This window comes from Lathyrus oleraceus, chromosome 6 (assembly GCF_024323335.1).
Source record: "Lathyrus oleraceus cultivar Zhongwan6 chromosome 6, CAAS_Psat_ZW6_1.0, whole genome shotgun sequence".
Taxonomy (NCBI): Eukaryota; Viridiplantae; Streptophyta; class Magnoliopsida; order Fabales; family Fabaceae; genus Lathyrus; species Lathyrus oleraceus.
Genome location: NC_066584.1, coordinates 360991341 through 361015418, shown reverse-complemented (window position 1 = coordinate 361015418; position 24078 = coordinate 360991341). Strand labels below are relative to the sequence as shown.

The window sequence follows — 24078 nt, the reverse complement described above, 5'->3', positions numbered from 1 at the left end:
AATAAATTAGATTAATATAAAGAAATCAAAATCAATGTGTAAGCGTAGCTGGAATAGCTCAGTTGGTTAGAGCGTGTGGCTGTTAACCACAAGGTCGGAGGTTCAACCCCTCCTTCTAGCGTTTTCATTAATTTTAAATTATAACATTTTTTAATGTTAAAATAATTTCTTAAGTCTTTTCAACGTCATGAGAATTATCACTATCTCGGAGCACAAATAATAGATTATATTTCAAGAATCTTTAAATAAGCCTATAATTATTAAAACACAACTTACTTATTAATTACCTTATAAAATATCAATAGTTTGTCAATATATGTCAGAATTACACATGGGTTTGTCTAAGACACATTTTAAATATTATAATCTAGGAAACGATGTTCAAAATAATTCTTAAACTACAATACATTTTTGGAAGAAGATATCCACATGACATATTGATTGCATAGCCACATTGGACCAGCATGGACGATGTCTTTAGATTGGAAATCTATTAGGTATATAATAATTTTTCTTAAATATAAAAGTGATGTTTGAATTAGTTTGAATATTTATTTAAAAAAGAGTCGTTGAAATATCCAATTACTATCTTGTTGTTATTTATTGAAGAGATCATGTTTATGTCAATAGTAGGTTTAAAGATACATTTGTTGCAAATTTTTGACAAAACATTGATGATTATTTTCAAGTCTATTAGTTACTGAAACATGAGTTAGGTAAATTAGAATAAATAATAGATATTATAATGGTAGTTGTAATATCATAATTGGTTAAAATGTGTGAAAGTTAACCCTAATAATCATAAAGTTGGAGGTTCAATTCCCTATTCTCGCATTTTCAAAAAAAAATAATATTTAATTTTATCTTTTTGTCCTTCTAAGGAACTTCATAAATTTTTATACGTTAATTTTCAAAAGTTTATTACCATTAGCTAATTGTTGTAGTAGTTCTTAATACGCCTAAATCGGCTATATATTATTAGCTCTCTTCAAGCTTCGTACTCCCTCCGGCCTTATTTATAAGCAAAAGTCTTCTAATTTTTTTGGCCTTAAATATAAGCAAATGTCAACAAATCTAGGTGCATTTAATGCCTTTATTCCAAAAGTATTCCTGCATTAATTACTTAATATTGTTAGTAGAAAACAATTTAATTGAGGGTATATTAGTAATTGTGTTGTCTCTCTCACATTAAATTAAGAAACGTAAATGCACTTAACTATATTTCTTAATAAGCGTAAAATTTGTCTTTTTTGGTTATAAATTAGGCTGGAGTAGTATATTATTAAAAACGCATACACTATTTAAATTTTGCGTGTTTTGTTTTAACCTCTGAAAATGAAACCTTTGCATTTTGAACAGTGTGTCTATTTTAACTAAATATGTTGACTCGGTTTTGTACCAATTGTCTTATTGTCACGCCACGTCACTGGAACTTAACATTTTTCTATCGAAAATTGATGGAAGAGACCAAATAGGATAACATAAGTGAAGTTAAGAGACTAACTTGTAACATTTTTTTAATTAAAGGACTAAAGAAGAATATTAAATTAAGATAAGGGAGTTTGTGATTAATTCTGTCAAAAAATGTGTTAAAATCATTGTTAAAGTGTCTTCAAGGTAAGGGTATTATCAATTTCCTCAAAGGGAAATTTATCTACCATTATTCAAGAATGTCCAAGAAATCTTCAAATCATTGGAAAATAACTTATTTATTCTATGTCCTTTAAGGACAATACAACCTCCCAACAACTGGAAGAAATACCAAAGCATGTGTCTAACATACATTTTTCGCTATATTTGTTTATGAATGTGAAATTAATATAATTTATAAATTACAATATGAAATATGGGAGTGGAGATTCATAAGATGTCTTGTATACGTGTCCGACTTCAAATCAACTTGGACGCTATCTTTAACATGAAATTCTATTATCTCCTTAAAAAATATCATCAATGCCAAATTGATGTTAAATTTATATTAACAAAAACTTTGAAAACTAGTTTTTGGAACATTCTGTTACTATCCATTGGTTAGATCTTGTTGTTAGACATAGAAGATGTCATGTTTATGTCCATACTCAATTCAAAGATAAATACGTTGCAAGCTTTTGACATAGAGTTTATGCATACTCTCAAGTATGCGCGGTACTGAAATTTGAATAAATTAGATTAATATAAAGAAATCAAAATCAATGTGTAAGCGTAGCTGGAATAGCTCAGTTGGTTAGAGCGTGTGGCTGTTAACCACAAGGTCGGAGGTTTAACCCCTTCTTTTAGCGTTTTCATTAATTTTAAATTATAACATTTTTTAATGTTAAAATAATTTCTTAAGTCTTTTCAACGTCATGAGAATTATCACTATCTCGGAGCACAAATAATAGATTATATTTCAAGAATCTTTAAATAAGCCTATAATTATTAAAACACAACTTACTTATTAATTACCTTATAAAATATCAATAGTTTGTCAATATATGTCAGAATTACACATGGGTTTGTCTAAGACACATTTTAAATATTATAATCTAGGAAACGATGTTCAAAATAATTCTTAAACTACAATACATTTTTGGAAGAAGATATCCACATGACATATTGATTGCATAGCCACATTGGACCAGCATGGACGATGTCTTTAGATTGGAAATCTATTAGGTATATAATAATTTTTCTTAAATATAAAAGTGATGTTTGAATTAGTTTGAATATTTATTTAAAAAAGAGTCGTTGAAATATCCAATTACTATCTTGTTGTTATTTATTGAAGAGATCATGTTTATGTCAATAGTAGGTTTAAAGATACATTTGTTGCAAATTTTGACAAAACATTGATGATTATTTTCAAGTCTATTAGTTACTGAAACATGAGTTAGGTAAATTAGAATAAATAATAGATATTATAATGGTAGTTGTAATATCATAATTGGTTAAAATGTGTGAAAGTTAACCCTAATAATCATAAAGTTGGAGGTTCAATTCCCTATTCTCGCATTTTCAAAAAAAAAAAAAATATTTAATTTTATCTTTTTGTCCTTCTAAGGAACTTCATAAATTTTTATACGTTAATTTTCAAAAGTTTATTACCATTAGCTAATTATGTTGCAGTTCTTTAATACGCCTAAATCGGCTATATATTATTAGCTCTCTTCAAGCTTCGTACTCCCTCCGGCCTTATTTATAAGCAAAAGTCTTCTAATTTTTTTGGCCTTAAATATAAGCAAATCTCAACAAATCTAGGTGCATTTAAAGCCTTTATTCCAAAAGTATTCCTGCATTAATTACTTAATATTGTTAGTAGAAAACAATTTAATTGAGGGTATATTAGTAATTGTGTTGTCTCTCTCACATTAAATTAAGAAACGTAAATGCACTTAACTATATTTCTTAATAAGCGTAAAATTTGTCTTTTTTGGTTATAAATTAGGCTGGAGTAGTATATTATTAAAAACGCATACACTATTTAAATTTTGCGTGTTTGGTTTTAACCTCTGAAAATGAAACCTTTGCATTTTGAACAGTTTGTCTATTTTAACTAAATATGTTGACTCGGTTTTGTACCAATTGTCTTATTGTCACGCCACGTCACTGGAACTTAACATTTTTCTATCGAAAATTGATGGAAGAGACCAAATAGGATAACATAAGTGAAGTTAAGAGACTAACTTGTAACATTTTTTTAATTAAAGGACTAAATAAGAATTGTAAATTAAGATAAGGGAGTTTGTGATTAATTCTGTCAAAAAATGTGTTAAAATCATTGTTAAAGTGTCTTCAAGGTAAGGGTATTATCAATTTCCTCAAAGGGAAATTTATCTACCATTATTCAAGAATGTCCAAGAAATCTTCAAATTATTGGAAAATAACTTATTTATTCTATGTCCTTTAAGGACAATACAACATCCGAACAACTGGAACAAATACCAAAGCATGTGTGTCACATACATTTTTCGCTATATTTGTTTATGAATGTGAAATTAATATAATTTATAAATTACAATATGAAATATGGGAGTGGAGATTCATAAGATGTCTTGTATACGTGTCCGACTTCAAATCAACTTGGACGCTATCTTTAAAATGAAATTCTATTATGTCCTTAAAAAATATTATCAATGCCAAATTGATGTTAAATTTATATTAACAAAAAACTTTGAAAACTAGTTTTTGGAACATTCTGTTACTATCCATTGGTTAGATCTTGTTGTTAGACATAGAAGATGTCATGTTTATGTCCATACTCAATTCAAAGATAAATACGTTGCAAGCTTTTGACATAGAGTTTATGCATACTCTCAAGTATGCGCGGTACTGAAATTTGAATAAATTAGATTAATATAAAGAAATCAAAATCAATGTGTAAGCGTAGCTGGAATAGCTCAGTTGGTTAGAGCGTGTGGCTGTTAACCACAAGGTCGGAGGTTCAACCCTTCCTTCTAGCGTTTTCATAATTTTAAATTATAACATTTTTTAATGTTAAAATAATTTCTTAAGTCTTTTCAACGTCATGAGAATTATCACTATCTCGGAGCACAAATAATAGATTATATTTCAAGAATCTTTAAATAAGCCTATAATTATTAAAACACAACTTACTTATTAATTACCTTATAAAATATCAATAGTTTGTCAATATATGTCAGAATTACACATGGGTTTGTCTAAGACACATTTTAAATATTATAATCTAGGAAACGATGTTCAAAATAATTCTTAAACTACAATACATTTTTGGAAGAAGATATCCACATGACATATTGATTGCATAGCCACATTGGACCAGCATGGACGATGTCTTTAGATTGGAAATCTATTAGGTATATAATAATTTTCTTAAATATAAAAGTGATGTTTGAATTAGTTTGAATATTTATTTAAAAAAGAGTCGTTGAAATATCCAATTACTATCTTGTTGTTATTTATTGAAGAGATCATGTTTATGTCAATAGTAGGTTTAAAGATACATTTGTTGCAAATTTTTGACAAAACATTGATGATTATTTTCAAGTCTATTAGTTACTGAAACATGAGTTAGGTAAATTAGAATAAATAATAGATATTATAATGGTAGTTGTAATATCATAATTGGTTAAAATGTGTGAAAGTTAACCCTAATAATCATAAAGTTGGAGGTTCAATTCCCTATTCTCGCATTTTCAAAAAAAAATCAATATTTAATTTTATCTTTTTGTCCTTCTAAGGAACTTCATAAATTTTTATACGTTAATTTTCAAAAGTTTATTACCATTAGCTAATTATGTTGTAGTTCTTTAATACGCCTAAATCGGCTATATATTATTAGCTCTCTTCAAGCTTCGTACTCCCTCCGGCCTTATTTATAAGCAAAAGTCTTCTAATTTTTTGGCCTTAAATATAAGCAAATGTCAACAAATCTAGGTGCATTTAATGCCTTTATTCCAAAAGTATTCCTGCATTAATTACTTAATATTGTTAGTAGAAAACAATTTAATTGAGGGTATATTAGTAATTGTGTTGTCTCTCTCACATTAAATTAAGAAACGTAAATGCACTTAACTATATTTCTTAATAAGCGTAAAATTTGTCTTTTTTGGTTATAAATTAGGCTGGAGTAGTATATTATTAAAAACGCATACACTATTTAAATTTTGCGTGTTTTGTTTTAACCTCTGAAAATGAAACCTTTGCATTTTGAACAGTGTGTCTATTTTAACTAAATATGTTGACTCGGTTTTGTACCAATTGTCTTATTGTCACGCCACGTCACTGGAACTTAACATTTTTCTATCGAAAATTGATGGAAGAGACCAAATAGGATAACATAAGTGAAGTTAAGAGACTAACTTGTAACATTTTTTTAATTAAAGGACTAAAGAAGAATATTAAATTAAGATAAGGGAGTTTGTGATTAATTCTGTCAAAAATGTGTTAAAATCATTGTTAAAGTGTCTTCAAGGTAAGGGTATTATCAATTTCCTCAAAGGGAAATTTATCTACCATTATTCAAGAATGTCCAAGAAATCTTCAAATCATTGGAAAATAACTTATTTATTCTATGTCCTTTAAGGACAATACAACATCCCAACAACTGGAACAAATACCAAAGCATGTGTCTAACATACATTTTTCGATATATTTGTTTATGAATGTGAAATTAATATAATTTATAAATTACAATATGAAATATGGGAGTGGAGATTCATAAGATGTCTTGTATACGTGTCCGACTTCAAATCAACTTGGACGCTATCTTTAACATGAAATTCTATTATCTCCTTAAAAAATATCATCAATGCCAAATTGATGTTAAATTTATATTAACAAAAAACTTTGAAAACTAGTTTTTGGAACATTCTGTTACTATCCATTGGTTAGATCTTGTTGTTAGACATAGAAGATGTCATGTTTATGTCCATACTCAATTCAAAGATAAATACGTTGCAAGCTTTTGACATAGAGTTTATGCATACTCTCAAGTATGCGCGGTACTGAAATTTGAATAAATTAGATTAATATAAAGAAATCAAAATCAATGTGTAAGCGTAGCTGGAATAGCTCAGTTGGTTAGAGCGTGTGGCTGTTAACCACAAGGTCGGAGGTTCAACCTTTTCTTTTAGCGTTTTCATTAATTTTAAATTATAACATTTTTTAATGTTAAAATAATTTCTTAAGTCTTTTCAACGTCATGAGAATTATCACTATCTCGGAGCACAAATAATAGATTATATTTCAAGAATCTTTAAATAAGCCTATAATTATTAAAACACAACTTACTTATTAATTACCTTATAAAATATCAATAGTTTGTCAATATATGTCAGAATTACACATGGGTTTGTCTAAGATACATTTTAAATATTATAATCTAGGAAATGATGTTCAAAATAATTCTTAAACTACAATACATTTTTGGAAGAAGATATCCACATGACATATTGATTGCATAGCCACATTGGACCAGCATGGACGATGTCTTTAGATTGGAAATCTATTAGGTATATAATAATTTTTCTTAAATATAAAAGTGATGTTTGAATTAGTTTGAATATTTATTTAAAAAAGAGTCGTTGAAATATCCAATTACTATCTTGTTGCTATTTATTGAAGAGATCATGTTTATGTCAATAGTAGGTTTAAAGATACATTTGTTGCAAATTTTTGACAAAACATTGATGATTATTTTCAAGTCTATTAGTTACTGAAACATGAGTTAGGTAAATTAGAATAAATAATAGATATTATAATGGTAGTTGTAATATCATAATTGGTTAAAATGTGTGAAAGTTAACCCTAATAATCATAAAGTTGGAGGTTCAATTCCCTATTCTCGCATTTTCAAAAAAAAAAATATTTAATTTTATCTTTTTGTCCTTCTAAGGAACTTCATAACTTTTTATACGTTAATTTTCAAAAGTTTATTACCATTAGCTAATTATGTTGTAGACCTTTAATACGCCTAAATCGGCTATATATTATTAGCTCTCTTCAAGCTTCGTACTCCCTCCGGCCTTATTTATAAGCAAAAGTCTTCTAATTTTTTTGGCCTTAAATATAAGCAAATCTCAACAAATCAAGGTGCATTTAATGCCTTTATTCCAAAAGTATACCTGCATTAATTACTTAATATTGTTAGTAGAAAACAATTTAATTGAGGGTATATTAGTAATTGTGTTGTCTCTCTCACATTAAATTTAGAAACGTAAATGCACTTAACTATATTTCTTAATAAGCGTAAAATTTGTCTTTTTTGGTTATAAATTAGGCTGGAGTAGTATATTATTAAAAACGCATACACTATTTAAATTTTGCGTGTTTTGTTTTAACCTCTGAAAATGAAACCTTTGCATTTTGAACAGTGTGTCTATTTTAACTAAATATGTTGACTCGGTTTTGTACCAATTGTCTTATTGTCACGCCACGTCACTGGAACTTAACATTTTTCTATCGAAATTGATGGAAGAGACCAAATAGGATAACATAAGTGAAGTTAAGAGACTAACTTGTAACATTTTTTTAATTAAAGGACTATAAGAAGAATATTAAATTAAGATAAGGGAGTTTGTGATTAATTCTGTCAAAAAATGTGTTAAAATCATTGTTAAAGTGTCTTCAAGGTAAGGGTATTATCAATTTCCTCAAAGGGAAATTTATCTACCATTATTCAAGAATGTCCAAGAAATCTTCAAATCATTGGAAAATAACTTATTTATTCTATGTCCTTTAAGGACAATACAACATCCCAACAACTGGAACAAATACCAAAGCATGTGTCTAACATACATTTTTCGATATATTTGTTTATGAATGTGAAATTAATATAATTTATAAATTACAATATGAAATATGGGAGTGGAGATTCATAAGATGTCTTGTATACGTGTCCGACTTCAAATCAACTTGGACGCTATCTTTAACATGAAATTCTATTATCTCCTTAAAAATATCATCAATGCCAAATTGATGTTAAATTTATATTAACAAAAAACTTTGAAAACTAGTTTTTGGAACATTCTGTTACTATCCATTGGTTAGATCTTGTTGTTAGACATAGAAGATGTCATGTTTATGTCCATACTCAATTCAAAGATAAATACGTTGCAAGCTTTTGACATAGAGTTTATGCATACTCTCAAGTATGCGCGGTACTGAAATTTGAATAAATTAGATTAATATAAAGAAATCAAAATCAATGTGTAAGCGTAGCTGGAATAGCTCAGTTGGTTAGAGCGTGTGGCTGTTAACCACAAGGTCGGAGGTTTAACCCCTTCTTTTAGCGTTTTCATTAATTTTAAATTATAACATTTTTTAATGTTAAAATAATTTCTTAAGTCTTTTCAACGTCATGAGAATTATCACTATCTCGGAGCACAAATAATAGATTATATTTCAAGAATCTTTAAATAAGCCTATAATTATTAAAACACAACTTACTTATTAATTACCTTATAAAATATCAATAGTTTGTCAATATATGTCAGAATTACACATGGGTTTGTCTAAGACACATTTTAAATATTATAATCTAGGAAATGATGTTCAAAATAATTCTTAAACTACAATACATTTTTGGAAGAAGATATCCACATGACATATTGATTGCATAGCCACATTGGACCAGCATGGACGATGTCTTTAGATTGGAAATCTATTAGGTATATAATAATTTTTCTTAAATATAATAGTGATGTTTGAATTAGTTTGAATATTTATTTAAAAAAGAGTCGTTGAAATATCCAATTACTATCTTGTTGTTATTTATTGAAGAGATCATGTTTATGTCAATAGTAGGTTTAAAGATACATTTGTTGTAAATTTTTGACAAAACATTGATGATTATTTTCAAGTCTATTAGTTACTGAAACATGAGTTAGGTAAATTAGAATAAATAATAGATATTATAATGGTAGTTGTAATATCATAATTGGTTAAAATGTGTGAAAGTTAATCCTAATAATCATAAAGTTGGAGGTTCAATTTCCTATTCTCGGATTTTAAAAAAAAAAAAACAATATTTAATTTTATCTTTTTGTCCTTCTAAGGAACTTCATAAATTTTTATACGTTAATTTTCAAAAGTTTATTACCATTAGCTAATTATGTTGTAGTTCTTTAATATGCCTAAATCGGCTATATATTAATAGCTCTCTTCAAGCTTCGTACACCCTACGGCCTTATTTATAAGCAAAAGTCTTCTAATTTTTTTGGCCTTAAATATAAGCAAATGTCAACAAATCTAAGTGCATTTAATGCCTTTATTCCAATAGTATTCCTGCATTAATTACTTAATATTGTTAGTAGAAAACAATTTAATTGAGGGTATATTAGTAATTGTGTTGTCTCTCTCACATTAAATTAAGAAACGTAAATGCACTTAACTATATTTCTTAATAAGCGTAAAATTTGTCTTTTTTGGTTATAAATTAGGATGGAGTAGTATATTATTAAAAACGCATACACTATTTAAATTTTGCGTGTTTGGTTTTAACCTCTGAAAATGAAACCTTTGCATTTTGAACAGTGTGTCTATTTTAACTAAATATGTTGACTCGGTTTTGTACCAATTGTCTTATTGTCACGCCACGTCACCGGAACTTAACATTTTTCTATCAAAATTTGATGGAAGAGACCAAATAGGATAACATAAGTGAATTTAAGAGACTAACTTGTAACATTTTTTCAATTAAATGACTAAAGAAGAATAGTAAATTAAGATAAGGGAGTTTGTGATTAATTCTGTCAAAAAATGTGTTAAAATCATTGTTAAAGTGTCTTCAAGGTAAGGGTATTATCAATTTCCTCAAAGGGAAATTTATCTACCATTATTCAAGAATGTCCAAGAAATCTTCAAATCATTGGAAAATAACTTATTTATTCTATGTGCTTTAAGGACAATACAACATCCCAACAACTGGAAGAAATACCAAAGCATGTGTGTAACATACATTTTTCGCTATATTTGTTTATGAATGTGAAATTAATATAATTTATAAATTACAATATGAAATATGGGAGTGGAGATTCATAAGATGTCTTGTATACGTGTCCGACTTCAAATCAACTTGGACGCTATCTTTAACATGAAATTCTATTATCTCCTTAAAAATATCATCAATGCCAAATTGATGTTAAATTTATATTAACAAAAACTTTGAAAACTAGTTTTTGGAACATTCTGTTACTATCCATTGGTTAGATCTTGTTTTAGACATAGAAGATGTCATGTTTATGTCCATACTCAATTCAAAGATAAATACGTTGCAAGCTTTTGACATAGAGTTTATGCATACTCTCAAGTATGCGCGGTACTGAAATTTGAATAAATTAGATTAATATAAAGAAATCAAAATCAATGTGTAAGCGTAGCTGGAATAGCTCAGTTGGTTAGAGCGTGTGGCTGTTAACCACAAGGTCGGAGGTTCAACCCCTCCTTCTAGCGTTTTCATTAATTTTAAATTATAACATTTTTTAATGTTAAAATAATTTCTTAAGTCTTTTCAATATCATGAGAATTATCACTATCTCGGAGCACAAATAATAGATTATATTTCAAGAATCTTTAAATAAGCCTATAATTATTAAAACACAACTTACTTATTAATTACCTTATAAAATATCAATAGTTTGTCAATATATGTCAGAATTACACATGGGTTTGTCTAAGACACATTTTAAATATTATAATCTAGGAAACGATGTTCAAAATAATTCTTAAACTACACTACATTTTTGGAAGAAGATATCCACATGACATATTGATTGCATACCCATATTGGACCAGCATGGACGATGTCTTTAGATTGGAAATCTATTAGGTATATAATAATTCTTCATAAATATAAAAGTGATGTTTGAATTAGTTTGAATATTTATTTAAAAAAGAGTCGTTGAAATATCCAATTACTATCTTGTTGCTATTTACTGAACAGATCATGTTTATGTCAATAGTAGGTTTAAAGATACATTTGTTGCAAATTTTTGACAAATTATTGATGATTATTTTCAAGTCTATCAGTTACTGAAACATGAGTTAGGTAAATTAGAATAAATAATAGATATTATAATGGTAGTTGTAATATCATAATTGGTTAAAATGTGTGAAAGTTAACCCTACTAATCATAAAGTTGGAGGTTCAATTCCCTATTCTCACATTTTCAAAAAAAATTAAATATTTAATTTTATCTTTTTGTCCTTCTAAGGAACTTCATAAATTTTTATACGTTAATTTTCAAAAGTTTATTACCATTAGCTAATTATGTTGTAGTTCTTTAATACGCCTAAATCGGCTATTTATTATTAGCTCTCTTCAAGCTTCGTACTCCCTCCGGCCTTATTTATAAGCAAAAGTCTTCTAATTTTTTTGGCCTTAAATATAAGCAAATGTCAACAAATCTAGGTGCATTTAATGCCTTTATTCCAAAAGTATCCCTGCATTAATTACTTAATATTATTAGTAGAAAACATTTTAGTTGAGGGTATATTAGTAATTGTGTTGTCTCTCCCACATTAAATTAAGAAACGTAAATGCACTTAACTGTATTTCTTAATAAGCATAAAATTTGTATTGTTTGGTTATAAATTAGGCTGGAGTAGTATATTATTAAAAACGCATACACTATTTAAATTTTGCGTGTTTGGTTTTAACTTCTGAAAATGAAATCTTTGCATTTTGAACAGTGTGTCTATTTTAACTAAATATGTTGACTAGGTTTTATACCAATTGTCTTATTGTCACGCCATGTCACCGGAACTTAACATTTTTCTATCGAAAATTGATGCAAGAGACCAAATAGGATAACATAAGTGAAGTTAAGAGACTAACTTGTAACATTTTTTTAATTAAAGGACTATAGAAGAATATTAAATTGAGATAATGGAGTTTATGATTAATTCTGTCGAGAAATGTGTTAAAATCATTGTTAAAGTGTCTTCAAGGTAAGGGTATTATCAATTTCCTCAAAGGGAAATTTATCTACCATTATTCAAGAATGTCCAAGAAATCTTCAAATCATTGGAAAATAACTTATTTATGCTATGTCCTTTAAGGACATTACAACATTCCAACAACTGGAACAAATACCAAAGCATGTGTCTAACATACATTTTTCGCTATATTTGTTTATGAATGTGAAATTAATATAATTTATAAATTACAATATGAAATATGGGAGTGGAGATTCATAAGATGTCTTGTATACGTGTCCGACTTCAAATCAACTTGGACGCTATCTTTAACACGAAATTCTATTATCTCCTTAAAAAATATCATCAATGCTAAATTGATATTAAATTTATATTAACAAATAACTTTGAAAACTAGTTTTTGGAACATTCTGTTACTATCCATTGGTTAGATCTTGTGTTTAGACATAGAAGATGTCATGTTTATGTCCATACTCAATTCAAAGATAAATACGTTGCAAGCTTTTGACATAGAGTTTATGCATACTCTCAAGTATGCGCGGTACTGAAATTTGAATAAATTAGATTAATATAAAGAAATCAAAATCAATGTGTAAGCGTAGCTGCAATAGCTCAGTTGGTTAGAGCATGTGGTTGTTAACCACAAGGTCCGGGTTCAACCCCTCCTTTTAGCATTTTCATTAATTTTAAATTATAACATTTCTTAATGTTAAAATAATTTCTTAAGTCTTTTCAACGTCATGAGAATTATCACTATCTCGGAGCACAAATAATAGATTATATTTCAAGAATCTTTAAATAAGCCTATAATTATTCAAAATAATTCTTAAACTACAATACATTTTTGGAAGAAGATATCCACATGACATATTGATTGCATACCCATATTGGACCAGCATGGACGATGTCTTTAGATTGGAAATCTATTAGGTATATAATAATTCTTCATAAATATAAAAGTGATGTTTGAATTAGTTTGAATATTTATTTAAAAAAGAGTCGTTGAAATATCCAATTACTATCTTGTTGTTATTTATTGAAGAGATCATGTTTATGTCAATAGTAGGTTTAAAGATACATTTGTTGTAAATTTTTGACAAAACATTGATGATTATTTTCAAGTCTATTAGTTACTGAAACATGAGTTAGGTAAATTAGAATAAATAATAGATATTATAATGGTAGTTGTAATATCATAATTGGTTAAAATGTGTGAAAGTTAACCCTAATAATCATAAAGTTGGAGGTTCAATTCCCTATTCTCGCATTTTCAAAAAAAAAATAATATTTAATTTTATCTTTTTGTCCTTCTAAGGAACTTCATAAATTTTTATACGTTAATTTTCAAAAGTTTATTACCATTAGCTAATTATGTTGTAGTTCTTTAATATGCCTAAATCGGCTATATATTATTAGCTCTCTTCAAGCTTCGTACTCCCTCCGGCCTTATTTATAAGCAAAAGTCTTCTAATTTTTTTGGCCTTAAATATAAGCAAATGTCAACAAATCTAGGTGCATTTAATGCCTTTATTCCAAAAGTATTCCTGCATTAATTACTTAATATTGTTATTAGAAAACAATTTAATTGAGGGTATATTAGTAATTGTGTTGTCTCTCTCACATTAAATTAAGAAAGGTAAATGCACTTAACTATATTACTTAATAAGCGTAAAATTTGTCTTTTTTGGTTATAAACTAGGCTGGAGTAGTATATTATTAAAAACGCATACACTATTCAAATTTTGCGTGTTTGGTTTTAACCTCTGAAAATGAAACCTTTGCATTTTGAACAGTGTATCTATTTTAACTAAATATGTTGACTCGGTTTTGTACGAATTGTCTTATTGACACGCCACGTCACCGGAACTTAACATTTTTCTATCGAAAATTGATGCAAGAGACCAAATAGGATAACATAAGTGAAGTTAAGAGACTAACTTGTAACATTTTTTTAATTAAAGGACTATAGAAGAATATTAAATTAAGATAATGGAGTTTATGATTAATTCTGTCGAGAAATGTGTTAAAATCATTGTTAAAGTGTGTTCAAGGTAAGGGTATTATAAATTTCCTCAAAGGGAAATTTATCTACCATTATTCAAGAATGTCCAAGAAATCTTCAAATCATTGGAAAATAACTTATTGATTCTATGTCCTTTAAGGACAATACAACAAGCCAACAACTGGAACAAATACCAAAGCATGTGTCTAACATACATTTTTCGCTATATTTGTTTATGAATGTGAAATTAATATAATTTATAAATTACAATATGAAATATGGGAGTGGAGATTCATAAGATGTCTTGTATACGTGTCCGACTTCAAATCAACTTGGACGCTATCTTTAACATGAAATTCTATTATCTCCTTAAAAAATATTATCAATGCCAAATTGATGTTAAATTTATATTAACAAAAAACTTTGAAAACTAGTTTTTGGAACATTCTGTTACTATCCATTGGTTAGATCTTGTTGTTAGACATAGAAGATGTCATGTTTATGTCCATACTCAATTCAAAGATAAATACGTTGCAAGCTTTTGACATAGAGTTTATGCATACTCTCAAGTATGCGCGGTACTGAAATTTGAATAAATTAGATTAATATAAAGAAATCAAAATCAATGTATAAACGTAGCTGGAATAGCTCAGTTGGTTAGAGCATGTGGCTGTTAACCACAAGGTCAGGGTTCAACCCCTCCTTTTAGCGTTTTCATAAATTTTAAATTATAACATTTTTTAATGTTAAAATAATTTCTTAAGTCTTTTCAACGTCATGAGAATTATCACTATCTCGGAGCACAAATAATAGATTATATTTCAAGAATCTTTAAATAAGCCTATAATTATTAAAACACAACTTACTTATTAATTACCTTATAAAATATCAATAGTTTGTCAATATATGTCAGAATTACACATGGGTTTGTCTAAGACACATTTTAAATATTATAATCTAGGAAACGATGTTCAAAATAATTATTAAACTACAATACATTTTTGGAAGAAGATATCCACATGACATATTGATTGCATAGCCACATTGGACCAGCATGGACGATGTCTTTAGATTGGAAATTGTTGAAAGAGTATATCTTTGGCAAATATTTTTGTATCGTATCCACAGAGATTGGGTAATATTACCGCCGTTCTATAATTCAAATGTTATAAGTTTAGAAAGTAACAGGGTTGTTTTGTTTGGAAAAATATCTTGTTAATAAATGTTAACAAAAACTATTAAGTGGTTTTAGACAAATATAAAAGCTTGGCAAGATTGGAGTTCACTATTTCAAATATCTATGATTCCCGATGATAAATAATTAGATTCAAGATTATTGATGATGTTCAAATATCCTCTCAAAGTCATTTATGTCTAAATGATATCGTGATAGTTACTATATTGATCCTTAGACGATCTCTCCACCTAACTATCAATATAGCACCTTTAATGTTCAATATCAAAGAATAGTAATGAATAAATCTATCTCTACAACTTATTCACTACTTGAAAATCTGTTTTATGTCTAAACTCGAGTAATCTCTCTCGACAACTACTCAAATCTGGTTTTCAACTAAAAGCAAAAACAGTAATCAATACATCAACAATCTCTATCTCATATATAAATCAAAGTGAATACATAGACAGATGAGAATAGCTACTACCTCCAATCTTGACAAAAGGGAGTTTAGCTCCTCATCACCATTGTTACAAAGCAGAAGGTTTTTAGAAGAAAAACTTTGTTTTCTCTATTGCAAAAGCTCTACAGCACAATGTGTGAATGAATGGAATAATGTTTTTCAAAACCTAGGTTAAACTATTTTGTCTCTACCAAAAAGGTTGACATTTCCCTAATTGGACATTGTCATCTGCAGCAGAAAAGCACTTCCCAGGCAGACATCAAAATGGCAATCACTTTTTCTGCACAGCAGCACCTTTGACCCTTGGTCAGCTTGCTGGATTCGCAGCCTTCGCGGCGCGAACTGTTGCTTTCCCAGCTTCCTTGTTTGGCAAGCTTCCTCCAAAATGCCATGTTGAAACCAAGGTCTTGCTTATCCATAATTCTACACAACTAACAAAAAATGTGAAATAACTATTCAAAACAAAATAAATTAAACCTAATTGCATTTATACAAATTAATGAAGATAAAAGTGTGTAATTACATCAAAACTTGGTAAAAGGGACCAATAAAATGGTATAAAAAGTAGTACTAATTGGTCCCTAACAACTCTCCCCAACTTAGCATTTTGTTTGTCCCTAAACAAAAGTGTCCACCCTTACAACCAAAGTCATGACACAAAAGATTTAAACAAGAATTCATCAAGGACATTCAAATGGTTCAAAAGCGTTTGGCTTTTTCTCAATTCACTTATCTCAACTCTAGACAAAACATAAATAAGGGAAATGGTAAAGTGCAAAAATCATTCCAAGGATTTCAAAGTCATACATGTCAAAATTGAATCAAACTTACGCACACATCAATATTGATGAATAACATGAAGGGTTACTTTCACTCATCCAAGCAGTTAAATCAACAACAACTCAAATCATGCGGTTATCACAACAAGTACCAAATCATGTGAAAAATGAGAATCAAGAGGTCTTTCAAGGTTGTAATGTGGTTTAGGTTACAAGAAAGGATATGATTAAGAGAATTCAACAAAGTTGTCTATCCTAAGGGAGCATTCCAAAGATTCACTCTACACAAATTCCTTTTCTTTGATCCCTATCTTTTTCTTTTTCTTTTTCTTTTCAAATCCACACAACCATGAGCATTTCCTTTCCTTTTCTTTTTCTAATTTTTTTCTATGCTCTATGGTTCCAAGGGTGATTTCTTTTCTTGTTTCTTTTCATATTTTTACCCTTTCAAAGAAACTCACTTTTCCAAGTTCTAATCAACTTTTCACTTTACTCTCCCCAACTTTAGATTTCAAAACAAATTTATTCAATAATGCTCCCTACTTAGACATAAGCAAAAGGCAAAATTATGCAAACAACTCGGTTTGAGGTTTCAACTGACACGAAAGAAATTAGGATTCATTTATTCCACAATTTTCAATTGATTTTACAATGATCAATCAAATAAATCCTAACAAGCTCAAAGGGGGTTAACTAAGGATTACTCCTCACAAGGTTCGTTGATTTAAGCTTTTTGGTCAAGTGGTTTTTCTCACAAAAAATGCCTCTATCATATTCAAAATTTCACACAACATTAGATTGATGCATGATTTAGCATGATAAGAATGAGTCAAAATAATGCTCGGTTTCCCGCTTTTTTTAGTGTACAATGGAAAGCTTCCTCACAAATGGTTAAGTCCTATTTTGATTCACAATGACATATACTTCAATGGAATTATGAACTGAAATTTTGCACACACCATTAAACTACTCATGTTAAGTCTAGAAAGCGATAAAGTGTACCTTGAAATGCCGACACTAATTCTTATCATCACCACTTGAAGTATCCTATGCTTCTTTCTTTGCGAACAATTCTTGGTTGCTTTAGGCTTGACTTAAGCGTAAGAACAATTAAATAGAACTGTTGGTAGACCAATTTGATTAAAAACGCACTTAAATTTCAAAAAGTACTCATGCAATTATAAAAATACTAAAGAAAAATTAAAGTGCTAAGATAAAGTCATGGTGAACTAGAGCCACCAAAAAGTACATTACAAAATTCCCAAAAATAAAAACAGAATTAGCAAAAAGAAACTCAAACAAACAAACAATACTCTCAAAACTCCACAAATTCAATCCTCCTCCTCTTCATCACCACCTACACTTCCGAGAACATCTTCCATCTCCTCATTTGGGTCAGCACTACCTCCTGCACCCCCCATAAAATTTGGCCTGCCCAAAGGCCAATTAGCATAAGCTGCATAATCAGCTTGCGATGGAAAAGTTCGGGCCTCTGGTGCCAGAAACGTGTTCTGGAACTGCTGTTGCATGGCATCAAAAAGAAATGATTGAGACCTCCTGGAGGCCTCAAAGTTCTCACAGCAGTAGTTGGCAAAAGCCATCTGATCAAAACCTGGGGTACTCTGAGGTTGAGGTTGAGGTCGGGATCTGGCTCTGGCTCGAGAGGAAGAAGTACCAGCTGCATCAGTCTTTTCATTCGGGTTTTGCAGAAACCTGTTCAAATAAGCGTCACTGATCACACTAGTGATCGAGAAGTGTACTTCCTCAGGGATGTGAACATTGGCCCTACGGCACAGTCCCATGATGAGTCCTGGATAGGCTAGCACACCAGCTTTGCCCCCGAAATTGGTTCCGCTTAACACTATCTTCCTCAATTCTCCTGAAATGAGGGCTGCAACATCCACTGTCTTCCCGATCATGATGCAGTACAAAAGACAACCGACATCCATAGGAATTGTGGTGGTGTGGCTTCTTGGTCTGATATTGGTTAACAGTAGCACCAAAAAAGCCCTAGCATCCAAATTGAAATTTTCTCTCTTCCACAATTTCGGATGCCCTTGGTCATTCACTTCAAAAGATTTTCCACGGAGACATAAGGTGGCATTGACTTCTTCCAGATTCCACCTGTTGGCTACCTCCATGACACTGTACTCACAGCTCTCGCCCTCTCCAAGAGTTAAGGGGTGGCCTAGATAGGAATTAATGTCATCCCTTCCAAATGAAACAATCTTTCCCCTTACCCTGGATCGGTAAATGAAGGTCGTACCCTCCTCGCGATGCATCGCATTCGCATAGAATTCTCTGACAAGGTCGTAGTTGATTGCGGCTTCCGGCTCGCATAACTTCATCCATTTCCTTTGCTCAAAAGCCTCAACCACTCTGTGATACACCCCAGTTGGAGCCAGGCGGATAAACCGTTCAGGTAAAATGGTTCTCTTGACAAGGCTTTCAAAGCGTGCTTCGTGTTCCTCACTGATGAACCTTCGGATAGCACGGGCCTGAGGAGGTGCCATGGTCTTAGTTCTCTTAGACATCTGCAATCAAAACCAGCACAACCACAAAACACATATGACAGCATTAGTCAACAATCAAAAAGAAAATGGCTGCTGGAATTCATAGTTCGCGGCGCGAACCCTGCGATTTCAGGAAATCCCCAAAGCTTCCTAGGGTTTCACCATTGAGGGATTAAACACATCCAACCAGCCAAAATACTCAACCCTAACCTAATCCTATTCTAATTCACACATGCATAGCGATTCCAAACAGTATTCACAGAGAAATTCGATTTCTAACCAACCCTAACTTGAAAAACCCAAAAAGGTATTGGAAAAGAGAAAATGAAGATTACATACCTTTTGAATCTCTACACTTGCTAAAGAAGAAGATTGGAAGAGTGGAAAACTGAAAAATGTTGAGAAATGGTGGGATTTTGGGATTGGGGTGAAAGCGCGGCAAAGGGATTTGAAATGAGGAAGGTTTGAAATGAAAAGGAATTGACCTAAACAGTATTTAAATGATTTTTGTCCCGCAAAGTTCGCGGCGCGAACAGGAAGTCGCGGCGCGAACTGCATAAAACAGAACCAATTAAAATTTTTTCATTCAGTTCGCGGCGCGAACTGCAAAAAACAGAACCCACTCAAATTTATTCATTCAGTTCGCGGCGCGAACAGGAGGTCGCGGCGCGAACTGCAAAAAACAGAACTTCAAAATTTTAAAACTTCAACAGAGCTAAAAATCACAAAACAGAGAAATTTAAAATGCACACTAACAACGTTGGGTTGCCTCCCAACCAGCGCTTTGTTTAACGTCGTTAAGAGCTCGACGGTACCTCAATTAGCTTGATCCAGATAAGGAAAGGACACACACATCACGGTTTATGTCACCGCTATGATAGACTTTCAGTCTTTGACCATTGACAGTCCAGCTTTCTTGCGACTTTGGGTCCTCTATCACAATGGCTCCATAATTCCGTACTTCCTTGACAACAAATGGTCCGTCAGACCATTTAGACTTCAATTTACCCGGAAACAACTTCAACCTTGAGTTAAAAAGCAATACCATCTGGCCAACATGAAACTCTTTGTGGCGGACCTTCCCATCATGGTATGCTTTTGTCTTCTCCTTGTACAGCTTATTAGAATGGTAAGCATCGTTCCTTAGTTCCTCTAACTCATGGAGTTGACCTTTCCTTCTCTCTCCAGCTAGAGTGGAGTCGAAGTTCAAGAACTTAAGAGCCCATAATGCTCTATGCTCCATTTCAACTGGAAGATGACAAGTCTTCCCATACACCAGTTGAAACGGAGTCAGCCCAATAGGTGCTTTGTAAGCAGTGCGATATGCCCACAAAGCCTCATCTAGTTTTAAGGACCAATCCTTTCTTGAGTTCGAAACTGTTTTCTCAAGTATCCGTTTGATTTCCCGGTTTGAAACCTCAGTTTGACCGTTCGCTTGTGGGTGGTAAGGAGTGGTCACCTTATGCTTTACACCATAATGTTGCAGAACTTTTTCTAAGGGTGTATTGCAGAAGTGTGAGCCTCCATCACTCACCAACACTCGAGGCACACCAAAACGTGAGAATATGTTCTTCTTTAAAAATTTGATCACAGTTTTGGCATCGGCCTTGGGTGAGGCACTTGCTTCCACCCACTTCGAAACATAATCAACAGCTACTAAGATGTACTCATTAGAGAAAGAAGAGGGGAATGGGCCAACGAAATCAATACCCCAACAATCAAAAACTTCTACTTCTAGCATGTTGGTTAGAGGCATTTCATCCCGTTTTCCTATTCCACCACTCCGTTGGCATGCATCACAACTCTTCGCATGTTCGTGCGCATCTTTGAATAAAGATGGCCAATAAAAACCCGATTGGAGTACTTTAGTGGCTGTTCTCAAACCACTATAGTGACCTCCATACGGAGAGTTGTGACAGTGCCACAGAATGTCTCTTGATTCTTCCATTGTTACACACCTTCTCAAAATATTGTCTGCCCCTACTTTAAAAAGGTAAGGGTCATCCCAGACATAATATTTTGCATCAGCTAAGAATTTCCTTCTTTGATTGCAAGTGAGGTCTTCTGGTGTTAAACCAGTTGCTTTGTAGTTAGCAAAATCAGCAAACCATGGCCTCACTTGAATCGCATAGAGTTTTTCATCTGGAAATTCTTCTCTCACCTCTTCTTCTTTGTTTGTAATTTCTACATTGACCAAACGAGACAAATGATCTGCTACCAAGTTCTCGGAACCTTTTTTATCCCTAATCTCTAGATCAAACTCTTGTAATAAAAGGATCCAACGAATAAGCCTTTGTTTTGAATCCGGCTTGGTAAGCAGATATTTTATTGCAGAATGGTCAGTGTAGATTACAACTCTTGAACCAATCAAATAAGCTCTAAATTTTTCCAATGCATATACTATGGCTAGTAATTCTTTTTCAGTTGTTGCGTAATTAACTTGGGCGTCATTCAACACCTTACTAGCATAGTGTATGGCATGGAAAACTTTATCGCTTCTTTGTCCTAACACCGCACCCACTGCATAATCGCTAGCATCACACATGAGTTCAAAATCAAGATTCCAGTTTGGTGCTACGATTATTGGTGCGGTGATCAACTTTTGTTTCAAATCTAAGAAGGCTTTAAGACATGACTCATCAAAAAGAAAAGGCGTACCTTTGTTGAGTAAATTACTCAATGGCTTTGCGATCTTTGAGAAGTCTTGTATGAATCTCCGGTAGAACCCGGCATGTCCTAGAAAGCTTCTTATTCCTTTGATGTTAGTTGGAGGTGGCAGCTTTTCAATAACCTCCACCTTGGCCTTGTCCACCTCTAGCCCTTCAGAAGAAATCTTGTGACCAAGTACTATACCCTCAGTGACCATAAAATTGCATTTTTCCCAGTTGAGCACTAGGTTGGTCTCCACGCATCTCTCCAGAACTACATCAAGGTGCTTTAAACACATTTCAAAAGATGATCCATAAACAGAAAAATCGTCCATGAACACCTCAATGCATTCTTCTATCAAGTCTGAAAAGATAGCTTGCATACACCGTTGAAATGTGGCCGGTGCGTTACATAATCCAAAAGGCATTCTTCGGTAGGCAAAGATGCCAAAAGGACATGTAAAAGCTGTTTTCTCATGGTCTGCCGGATTTACTGAAATTTGATTATACCCCGAATATCCGTCCAAGAAACAGTAGAAATTTTTGCCGGCGAGCCGCTCCAACATTTGGTCCATGAAAGGTAGTGGGAAATGATCTTTCCTTGTGGCTTGGTTCAACCTTCTATAGTCGATGCACATCCTCCACCCTGTCACTGTTCTCGTCGGAATCAACTCATTTTTATCGTTTTTGATCACCGTCATTCCGCCTTTCTTGGGGACCACTTGTACCGGACTCACCCATGCACTATCAGATATGGGATAAATCATTCCTGCTTCTAAAAGTTTGACAACTTCTTTCCGAACCACCTCTTTCATTGATGGATTCAAACGCCTCTGAGGTTGCGCAACCGGTTTGAAATTTTCCTCCATCATTATCTTGTGCATGCAATATGCTGGACTAATACCCTTCAAATCGGATAAAACCCACCCTATCGCACCTTGGTTCTTTTTCAATACTTGAATCAACTTATCTTCCTCTTGCGTGGACAATGTGTTGCTTATAATCACTGGTTTGGTACACTCATCTCCAAGAAACACATACTTCAAATGTGCCGGAAGCATCTTCAATTCTAACTTTTGCTCTTCAGTTTCCTTCTTTGCATCCAAATCTTCCACTAATTCTTCTTGATAGGCCAGCTCACCACAAGATTCTAGCTCGTGCAACATCGCTTCGATCTCTCGTTCCTCATTGTCAGTTAACACATTGTATGCTCCGATAAGGGATCTTTCCAAAGGATTAGAAATATGGATTTGATTCACGACCTCCACTACTTCCTCTTCACTTGCATCAATTCGAAAAGAATCATGCTTGTCAGTTGGATGTTTCATTGCTTCGAAAAGGTTAAAAGTCACCTCTTCATCTTGCACTCTAACCTTCATAAGCCCATCATCTATGTCGATCATCATCCGAGCGGTCTTCATAAAAGGTCTTCCAAGGATTAAAGGTACATCGCGATCCTCATCCATCTCTACTATTACAAAATCCACCGGAAACAAAAATTTGTCCACTTTTACGAGCATGTCTTGGGCAATTCCGTATGGTGAGGTTGTAGACTTGTCTGCTAGTTGTAGGGTCATTCTTGTTGATTTAATCTCCACATTTCCCAATTGTTTGACAATAGAAAGGGGAATTAAATTTATACTAGAGCCCAAATCTATCAAACCGTTCCCAACGTATGTGCTTCTAATGGTTACCGGTAGAACAACCCGGCCCGGGTCGGACTCCTTCCTAGGTAAAGTCTTCTGGATGATTGCGCTACACCGTGCATCAAGAATGATGGTCTCATCTTCCACATGTCGCCTTTTCTTGGTAAGAATGTCTTTCATAAATTTAGCATACCGTGGCATTTGTTCTAATGCATCAGCAAATGGAATGTTGATTTGGAGTTGCTTGAAGATGTCCATGAACCGTGCATAGTGCCTAGCATTGTCTCTCCTTGATGGAGCATGTGGATAGGGTAGATGTTGAGTTGGAATGACATTCACTCCCTTCTCAGATTTCTTCTTTTTCTTTGATTCAGCATCTTTTTTTCCTTCTAAATCAGTCTGCACAGCAGTGGGCAAAACCTGCTCTTTTCGCGGCGCGAAGGTGGTTCGCGGC

The 24078-nt window shown here is 32.0% G+C and overlaps 5 non-coding genes across 5 annotated transcripts; all 5 read left to right on the top strand.

Annotated features, from left to right (window-relative positions):
- The first annotated feature begins 47 nt into the window (after positions 1-47).
- Positions 48-121, top strand: TRNAN-GUU (transfer RNA asparagine (anticodon GUU)). The gene has a single exon. It is a non-coding gene; the product is annotated as a tRNA-Asn (tRNA).
- A 2084-nt stretch (positions 122-2205) lies between these two features.
- On the top strand, positions 2206-2279 carry TRNAN-GUU (transfer RNA asparagine (anticodon GUU)). Its single transcript has one exon. It is a non-coding gene; the product is annotated as a tRNA-Asn (tRNA).
- A 2086-nt stretch (positions 2280-4365) lies between these two features.
- Positions 4366-4439, top strand: TRNAN-GUU (transfer RNA asparagine (anticodon GUU)). Its single transcript has one exon. It is a non-coding gene; the product is annotated as a tRNA-Asn (tRNA).
- A 4239-nt stretch (positions 4440-8678) lies between these two features.
- On the top strand, positions 8679-8752 carry TRNAN-GUU (transfer RNA asparagine (anticodon GUU)). The gene has a single exon. It is a non-coding gene; the product is annotated as a tRNA-Asn (tRNA).
- Positions 8753-10837: 2085 nt separating this feature from the next.
- TRNAN-GUU (transfer RNA asparagine (anticodon GUU)) lies at positions 10838-10911 on the top strand. The gene has a single exon. It is a non-coding gene; the product is annotated as a tRNA-Asn (tRNA).
- Positions 10912-24078: the final 13167 nt, after the last annotated feature.